Raw genomic sequence first — 10,474 nt, forward strand, 5'->3', positions numbered from 1 at the left:
TGGTTATGCTGCGTACGATGCTTAGTCCGACCATAGACTGGAAGCGCCCTTGCGCCATTTTTTGAGATTTATACTTATAGAGATGTTGTCTATAAGATTGAGAACAATTTAGTTAATTATTGTACCTGCTATTGGGATTAGTTTTCATTCCTTTTCCTTTTCTTTTTGTACTACTTTCCGTTGGTTGTAGAGTGGGATTCCGCCTCACTTTACTTATTAATCTAGACATTTTGATTGTCTTTTGTACTCTAATTATATATGATTTATTCTTTCCTTATTTGGATCTTTTGTTTATCTTTTTCACATTGATTATTTATGTTCATGATTATGTTATTGTCTGTGGGAGGTTGATTACCTAGATACTTGATCTTTGGGGCTGTGGATCACACACTCGGGTGGATGTGACAGGCGGTGATTCCCCATACTTGAAGACAGTGTTGGATTTAGAAAAGAGACTATGCCTTGATGAAGAGAAGATTGGTTGATGACCATAGAGCTTGGTTGGATATGATTTGAACCCATTTTTCCTTGCTAGGTAAGTTATAGTATATGTGTTTAAAGTTTCGTTTGATTCCGAGTAGTGAAAGGCCCTCAAATCCCTGATTTAGGCTTTCCTGTTAGCCTGGGTCGATTGGGCCAGTCTACCTAGCCAATCGACCCAAGGATGCTGAACTCGAGCAGAATTTGCTGTTTAGGTTATTTTGCTATATATACCTCATGACTTCGTGATTTTAGTATCCCTAGCCTCCAAAACACTTAGAGAACAAAGGGAACTCATCTCCAAGCCTCCAAAAGTGTTGAAGAAGACCAAACCTTGCAAACTTGCAAGTTCTCTCTCTTGTTATTCAATCAAAGGTTAGTAATCTTACTTCTATGATATTGATTTATTCTTTCCATGATCTTTCTCTTCTTTAATCTAAGATTATGAAGAAGATGTTGCATCTCTGCAATTGTATCTTCTACAATCTCCATTCATTCTCATACTATGATCATCATAATCAATTCTTACCATGATTCTTATGTTTTCTACATGCATCTATGATCATATTCTTATTGTAATTTCTTCTAGCATTATAGATGTCTCTCCATGATTATTCATACCTCTGATTTACTGTATTCATGTACTAGAATGAGATCTCATCATCTCTAGTTCATCTCTTTCATTCATAGCATGTTTTCAATGAAAACCATGATTTTATCAAAATAGAAAGTATGATTTCAAATTAGTAAGTAATGATTTTAATCGTTGTTTGATGTCTAAAATATGCTTTTTAGTCTTAGACTACTGTGTTAGACATTCTCTCCAAGTTTCATAGCATTCCGGATTGTATAGAATAGGTTTCGGATCAAAATACTATTTTTGGATTCGGATTTCTCTTTGGGCAGACTGCCTGGGTCGATTGAATCAATCAACCCAGCCAATCAACCCGCAGTGACAGAATTGGATTTCTTCGTCCGTTTCGATTTGATTGATGCTCATTCTTTTAGGACTACTTCCTAATGACTGTATGATGTTATTCTAGGGTTTGTTTACTAATTTTGGATTCATCCTCTTGTCTGTCCGGAATATATTCGAATCTATTTAAGGTAAGGAAAGTTGTTACCATATTAACATAGATTGCATAGATTTAGTTTCTAATTTGGGAACTACATAGATTTCCTACTGTTATGATAGTTTCTATTATGATATGAATGTTGTAAGTACAGTAGGATCTTATTTCCTTATTTACTTTATGTACTTAATCATGTATGAATACTTATTAATGTACGTTGCTTATTCATTTGATCTTGTCTTATTATACTCTTTCATTTGATGAGATATCTATCACGCCCTCCCAGCCGGTACCCTATCTGGCATACCCGAGAGTGTGATCCACAGCCCGAAGATCAGGTATCGAGTGATCAACCTCCCACATAAACAATAACATAATCATGAACAATCATAATAAAAGTGCGGAAGATAAAGCATAGATCCAATAAAGAAAGAATGAATCATAAATGAATCAGAATAGTAGATATAATCAGAGTATCAAACAGATAAGTAAAGTGAGGCAAAAATCCCACTTTACAACCAGCGGAAAAGTAGCTCTAAAGAGAATAAACTAAATAAAATCTAATCCCAGTAGCTAGTACATTGGGTAACTAAATTGTTCTCCACTTTATAGACAACATCCTTGTAAGTGTAAATCTCATAAATGGCACAAGGACGCTTCCACTCAATGGTCGGACTAAGCATCGTACGGAGCATAACCACTCGCGGGATCTTCAGAGTAATTGTGGTAACCGCAATCACCTTCCTGGAGATATGCCTCTTCGCCTTGAGCTTCTTCATAGGGACCGTCATAGTACTCAAGCACTGCAGGATAGTCTAACAACATTGTACAATAAAGGAATGAGTTTCAAAGAAACTCGGTAAGGCGATTAAAAATCCATAATAACATAAATGGCAGGATTCCGAACAAACATAAATGCAATATGATATGAGACAAGCAATGAATGAATGAATCTAACTCTATGTATGCTGGTCTCTATTGGCAGACATGCTTTAAGTCATAGCACCGTACTTCTTTAGGAAGGTCCACTCACATCCTCAACCATTAAAGATATCTTGGATTCTCTCACGGATCATTTCACCGGTCTTGAGCAGCCGATTGGTAATGGGTCCTTCATCCCTCAGGACAAACCATGGCAGGGGGTTAAGTCAACACACTCTCTCACAACCATTTGGTATAAGTCTTTGGCGCATGTCGGGGTAAAACCTAGCCAAATGCAAGTCTTCTACTTAGTTACATCAAGTCGGATCCAGATACTTCCATTCCTCGTCCCCGACGATCCTTTCCGGTATCCTTCACACTAGAGTCCTCATAGTCCCCGACTACGGACTCATCAACCCTATTGATCATCCACATATGGTAAACGGGAAGCTCTCACGTCCTCTCACGGGTTGGTTACCGGTCTTAAGCGCCCGTGAGCCCAAGTCTAACCATATGCAACCCTACCAATAAATGGCCCCCACAATGTGATTCCTGTCCTCTCACGGGTTGGTTACCGGTCTTGAGCGCCCATGAATCCCCATTGCTACCACGGGTCGTTCGGTCTCAATACCCCTCCGATTAGGGTCGACATAACAGGACATCCTAGCCAAACACTACTAGACAATCCTAGATATGTCATCCAACAGTTTAGGAAGGTGTCCAGAGGGCATCTCCGGAAACATCCCATAATATTCCCGTAGTAGTCCAAGAACAGAAGTGTCAAAAGGACACCTCTCCTTTCCAAACCATACTTAAGCATACACATGCATCAATTCATATCATCACATATATGGTAACTTCATATATGGAAAGAAATCAATAATTACAATCACTTTTATAACATTGGTAAGTAAATCATACATGAATCAATTTAATATGAATAAGTAATGCTACCGTAATCAAAGTTATGCAACAGTAGTATATCATTGTAAGAATCTAATTTAGGAATCATATCTATGATATTCAAATATAGAAACTAGATTCATGCTATCTATGTAATTAAGGAAATAACCATCCTTACCTTTTATAACTCGCAAAGGAATCCTAAGAAGTCAAGTAAGATCTCGGCAAACTTGAGAAGAAGGTCCTAAACAAGTATATACAACATATTAGGAAAGATCCCTAACAGAAAAGATACCAAAACATCCAACATAGACCAATTCGGAGTTGCTTTGTACTCATTGGTCGAGTGGATTGGTCGACTGGTCCATCGACCAATCAATCGACCAATGCAGACAGTAGCCTATAAAATCAGAGTTTTAAGATATGAAATCCGAATTTGGTGGTTCAAAAGGGGTACTAATCAAGGGGTAGACTACATCAATAGTATTCTAACATATAGGGGACCTCAAAACACCAATCAAATCAAGATATCAAGATCCAAATTAGGAAACAAAAAGTTACCATAATTAAATCAACCATGGATCTTGATGAATTTGAAATAGAAAACAAAGACAAGAACAATAGGAGGATGGATCATTGCTTCAGGTAAAGGTATCATGAAAACATACTTAGATCTTCAAGGAACAAGGCTTAGAAGCATAAATCTAAATAAGGAAATAAAACCTACCATATATGTAACTACCATGCATCATGAAGAACACATAGTAAGGTAGAAGAGAACACTAGAGATCTATAGATTATGGATCATGGAAGGAAAACACAGTAATTAACTACTAACATGATCAACATAGAAGATCCAAAGAGATCAGAATTCATATTAGAAGTTTAACAAAGATTAGATCATGGTTTGATCATGATTCCTTCAAAAGCTTGCAATGATCATGGTTAAGATCATTGTTCTAGCCTCAAATCCTTAGGATGATCATGAGAACATGTTCAGAGATGTTTGCAACAGAGAATGCAGCATCTCTTCTACTGTCTCAACTCAAAAAGGAAAGAAAAACAAAGATGGAGGAGAAGAAGAGAGAGTAGACATACCTTTTGATGCAAAAAGAAGAGTTTCGACGAAGATCCGTCAAGAAAACACCAAGGATGCAAGAGAGATGACTTGCAGAGGTCTTTGGTTCGTTCCAGAGAGTTTGGAGGCAGCAAATACGAAGTGGACTCGAGATTGGACTTAAATAGAGCAAGAACAACCTAATTGCCAAAGACAGCACTCATTGGTCGAGTGGATTGGTCGACTGGCCCAGTCGACCAATCAGTCGACCAATTCTGACAGCAAGACCAAAACAGGGAATTGAAGGTCCAGATCAAATCCAATCCTAAAGGGGTTTTGCACACAAGTCAAGTGACTTACCTAATAGGTAGAAATGCCTTCAAACCAAGATAGAGAGCACTCCAAGTCCATCAACTAATTAGATCTTCATCAGGATTCAGTTTCCAAAAATAGAACCTCATCATCAACTTTCATGGATTCAAAGCCAGACACCAAGTCCTCCACTGGGATGGCCCAAAGCTGACTTCTTACTTTACTTCGGGTCATCGGACCTACAAATAACAAGGTTTTCGGGTCAAGGTTAGGGCTGGGTTTTACAATATCTGTCGTGGATGATATGTCTGAGTTATGATTGTGATTGTTTAGGTATGATTTGGGATTGGGGAATGTCCTTTTGACATTTCTGTCCTTGGACATCATTGGGAATAGTATGGGATATTTCCAAGTTGCCCTTTGACACTTTCCCGGATTATTGGTTGTCATACCTAGGACTTGTCTAGCACTGTTGGCTAGGATATTTGCCAAACAAGGATGAGTGAATTGAGACCTACCCAAAGAAGTACGGTGCTATGACTTAAAGCATGTCTGCCTATAGAGACCAGCATACATAGAGTTAGACTCATACATGCATTGTCTGTCTCATATCATATCACATGCTTTGCTTATGCTATCATGTTATTTATGCTATTATGGAATAACTTGTCTTACTGGGTTTCTTTTGAAATTCACTCTTTTTGTACAATATCTTTTGTTAGATTACTCTACAAGCATTGATGACTATGAAGGCCAATATGAGGAAGCGCAAGCCGAAGAAGCGTACTACACTCAAGGTGTTGGCAACTATGAAGATTACGTTGATGATCCCTCAAGTGATCATACTTCGTACCATGATTAGCCCTATCGTGGAGTGGGAGCGTCTGAGCGTGATTGATGAAGTCTATGTTTACGAAGACGTTCTTTATAAAGTAGAACAGACTCTAGCTTAGTTTGATTATATCTTTCCTTCTTGTCTTTAGAACCAGTTGTGATCTTCTTTTGACTTTCGATCTACATTCCGCTGTACTCGTGGAGTGAGATTCCGCCTCACTCTACATTTTGATTATATATATCTATTGGTATCATTTCTACACTCTGATGATTATCTCGTTACTTTGCTTTGGTTCATTTAAATAATATGGTTAACCTTTATTTAGTCTTGTTCTTGATTATATTATTGTGAATGTGGGAGGTTGATTTTCTCGATACTGGATCTTGTGGACTGTGGATCACACACTCGGGTATGCCAGATAGGGTACCGGCTGGGTGGATGTGACAGTATGTGTTACAGTAGTGAACATTTTAAGGACAAGAAGGTGATCTCTCAGAGGGATCGAGATACCTTTAGTTTGGTGAGTTTGAATAAACCTAGGACACTGTGGTATACTAATTCTTATTTGATATGTTTCTTTGAGGGATGTGCCATTCTGGCCTTCTGGGAAGGTTTCTAGTTTGGGGCTCACGCGTGCATGTATATCACCGGTCTCACAACCCATTTTTCCAGTATGACATGTGGATGTTAATGTCTGGGACACAAGTGGTCTATGTATTTGGGATACACTGTGAAGAGATCAATATATATATGTATATCTGGGATATACATATGTGTTTGGGACACTGTGAAAGAGAGATTAACACTTGCCCTTGTGCAAGTGGGAGATGTTGGGATTTTATAATTATTAATTTAATTATATGCCCAAGGGCAATATTTGAAACTCACTATTAGGGCGGTTACAAAATATAGGTTATATATTTGTAACCACCATATCACTTGGGTGATTGATTACATGATTCATGCCTAAGTTTTCTAGAAAAGAGGCGGCTCTCTCTCTCGCTCTCTCTCTCTCTCTCTCTCTCTCTCTCTCCCTCTCTCCTAGAAATGCAGGAAATGAGTTCCTTGCTTTAGATCTCCTGACCATCCTTTCAACACGGCATTTGGGTTGTGGAACTTGTTCCCTTTCCTAGTGATTGTGGAATCACCCCAGTAGAGCTTTGGTGGAGAAATGTGGACGTGGATCCAGTTTACTTCTGCTGCAGATATACCGTATAATTTAGGAAAGTGAATCCAGGTAAAGGATCTTTCCCCTATCAATTATAGAATTGAAAATTATATAGAGTATTACCAACAAATAGAGGCCATCTTCATTCGATCCTTGGAGTAGAGTGATACTGCTGGTTTCAGCATCCTTCACAAAAACAAGAAGAGTGGTGAAACTGTAAAACCACAATTTGGTGAGAAGAGATTTACTAACAAATAATAGTTTTAATTTTCGTAATTTTAGGAACTTGAAGGACATCATTTAAAATGACTAGGCGTAGAAACAATAGAATATCCAAAGGATGGCAGGATGTTCAATGGCAAACCTTCTTTTTTTTGGTAAGAGGCAAACCTTCCCTGTTACCAATTTTTAACTTGGTCAGATCCATTGTATGATGAACTTAGGCACAAATTTCCAGTGCATAAGTGAAGATAATGAGAAGAGGTGCCCTTTCAGGGGCGGACCCACTAAGGGGCTGGAGGGGCCATGCCCCCCCCCCGGATTTTTAAAATTTTTATTATTTACTTAGGTTTTTCATTTTTTTATATTAATTTCCTTCATTTTTCCAGCTTTTTTCTCTTCTCACGTGTGAAATATCACTATTTGCCCCCCCCCCCAAATTTGAAAACAAGTTTTAAAGGTAAAATAATGTGTATAATGTCATCCCTATTTAAAAAATAAATCCTCAATCCCTATTTATTATCCCCTCTCTTCTCTCTCACATCTTTTCTTCCTATTTATTCTCCTTCTATAAACGTGGGTTAAGGGAAATTTTTGAAAAAAAATTATTATTAAATATTCAAAATGACATTTCTTTTTTTTGGTAAGAGGCAAACCTTCCCTGTTACCAATTTTTAACTTGGTCAGATCCATTGTATGATGAACGGCACAAATTTCCAGTGCAGAAGTGAAGATAATGAGAAGAGGTGCCCTTCTCGGGGTGGACCCACTAAGGAATGGAGGGGCCATGCCCCCCCCCCCGGATTTTTAAAATTTTTTATTATTTGCTTAGGTTTTTCATTTTTTTATATTAATTTCCTTCTTTTTTCCAGCTTTTTTCTCTTCTCACGTGTGAAATATCACTATTTGCCCCCCCCCCAAATTTGAAAACAAGTTTTAAAGGTAAAATAATGTGTATAATGTCATCCCTATTTAAAAAATAAATCCTCAATCCCTATTTATTATCCCCTCTCTTCTCTCTCACATCTTTTCTTCCTATTTATTCTCCTTCTATAAACGTGGGTTAAGGGAAATTTTTGAAAAAAAATTATTATTAAATATTCAAAATGACATTTCTTATTTTTGGTAAGAGGCAAACCTTCCCTGTTACCAATTTTTAACTTGGTCAGATCCATTGTATGATGAACTTAGGCACAAATTTCCAGTGCAGAAGTGAAGATAATGAGAAGAGGTGCCCTTTCAGGGGCGGACCCACTAAGGGGCTGGAGGGGCCATGCCCCCCTCCCCGGATTTTTAAAATTTTTTATTATTTGCTTAGGTTTTTCATTTTTTTATATTAATTTCCTTCATTTTTCCAGCTTTTTTCTCTTCTCACGTGTGAAATATCACTATTTGCCCCCCCCCCAATTTTGAAAACAAGTTTTAAAGGTAAAATAATGTGTATAATGTCATCCCTATTTAAAAAATAAATCCTCAATCCCTATTTATTATCCCCTCTCTTCTCTCTCACATCTTTTCTTCCTATTTATTCTCCTTCTATAAACGTGGGTTAAGGGAAATTTTTGAAAAAAAATTATTATTAAATATTCAAAATGACATTTCTATTGAAAACTAACTCCTCAATTCCGATTAATTCTCCCCTCTCTTCTCTCTCACATCTTTTCTTCTTATATATTCTCCTTCTATAAACGTGGGTTAAGGAAAATTTTTGAAAAAAGAAGATATTATTAAATATTCAAAATGTCATTTCTAATGGAAATTAACTCCTCAATCTCTATTTATTCTCTCATTCTCCTATTTTCTTCCTATTTATTCTCTTCAGATTCTTCCTTTTTATTTATTCTATAAGTGCGGATTAAGGAAAACCTGCGAAAAAATTTTCTGCACAATTAGGTTCTCTTTCTCTTTTTCAATTTATTTATTTTTTCTCTTTTACTAATTTTTTATGTTATTCTTTATTTGATTTTATATTCTTTGTTTTTGTATTTCTTTTGTAATTTTTATTATTTGATTTTATATTGTAAATAAAATGTCTATAATTGTAATATAACTAACTATCATTGGTTTGCATCTCTTACTTAATTTTTTTTTTTGTTTGCAAATTTTTTAGGATTAAAGTCACGTTCATTATTAATAATTTATCTATTTCATTTGGTGCCTCTTTTCTGGAGTCTCTAATTTTGTTTTCCTTGAGTCTAGTAATATTATGTTTTGTAAAAACAATGAGCATGTTTGGACTCAAAACATTCAGATAAAATTCTATAACTTTAGAAACAAATGGAGATGCGGGGTATCGATCCCCGTACCTCTCGCATGCTAAGCGAGCGCTCTACTATCTGAGCTACATCCCCATGATAGACCAATGCCTCATACTATATCATCAACTTTTACCATGCCAAGGGTTCCACCTTTTATTTAACTTATATGTCAAAAGTTACTTTTCTCACGATGTGATTAAGGTGCATATAAAAAAAATAAAAAATAAAAAATTAAGGTGCAAAATTTCCTTTGATCTTGACGGTTAAACCCATTAATGGGGTGATGGACAATTTGCCTTGATCACACGATCTTTTGTGATGGGTATGGCAATTATCCAAGTTTGCACGATTGTCAACTTCTGCGAGTGTTGAAAATCGTTTTCTGATGGGTTATCCATCCCAAGAATCCCTAACGTGTGCCCGCCTGCTGATTGTCCAAGGTTTCTTCCTTAACACGCTATCGTCAAACACGGTTCGTTCGAACCTAAATCAGTCAGGTTGTTCCCGACCGGAGTCAAGGGTTGAACCAAGTATGGACCCGGTTCAACGATATTTTTCCCGTATCACATGCCAAACGGACTTGGAGACTTTTTTTCCAAGAAAACTTTGAAGCTGTGAAGAAGGCTGTAAAGATGTGCGAAGACAATAGAGGCCATCTTCATTCGATCCTTGGACTAGAGTGATACTGCTGGTTTAAGCATCCTTCACAAAAACAAGAAGAAGGGTGAAACTGTAAAACCACAATTTGGCAAGAAGAAATTTACTAACAAATAATAGTTTTAATTTTCGTAATTTTAGGAACATGAAGGACATCATTTAAAATGATTAGGAGTAGAAAGAATAGAATATCCAAAAGGATGGCAGGATGTTCAATGGCAAACTTTCACTGTTACCAATTTTAACTTGGTCAGATCCATTGTATGATGAACTTAGGCGTAAATTTTCCAGTGTGGAAGTGAAGATGGAAGAGGTTCCCTTTTGATCTGCATACATTGATACTTTTAACTGCATGATACATGCTTGAGATTGCGAGGCATATTTCGTTCTTTAAGTGGTCCATGCATACTACATGAGAGGAGGAAATGCCTACAATATGAGCCATAGACGTTTCAGTTAAGCAAGAAGTAATCCAGCTTAGAATGAGCTGATCCAGATAGGGCATGTGTACGTAGGAGTACAATGATAAGCATAGAAGATCCAAAAGCAGGTGGAAGGTTGGGGTGGTGGGCATGGGAAGCTGCTTCCATC

The 10,474-nt window shown here is 37.0% G+C and overlaps 1 non-coding gene across 1 annotated transcript; it reads right to left on the minus strand.

The window, feature by feature from the left end:
• Positions 1–9,246: 9,246 nt before the first annotated feature.
• On the minus strand, positions 9,247–9,319 carry TRNAA-AGC (transfer RNA alanine (anticodon AGC)). Its single transcript has one exon. It is a non-coding gene; the product is annotated as a tRNA-Ala (tRNA).
• Positions 9,320–10,474: the final 1,155 nt, after the last annotated feature.

This window comes from Hakea prostrata, chromosome 9, assembly GCF_041222555.1.
Source record: "Hakea prostrata isolate BN-2017 chromosome 9, UWA_Hpros_2, whole genome shotgun sequence".
Classification (NCBI taxonomy): Eukaryota; Viridiplantae; Streptophyta; class Magnoliopsida; order Proteales; family Proteaceae; genus Hakea; species Hakea prostrata.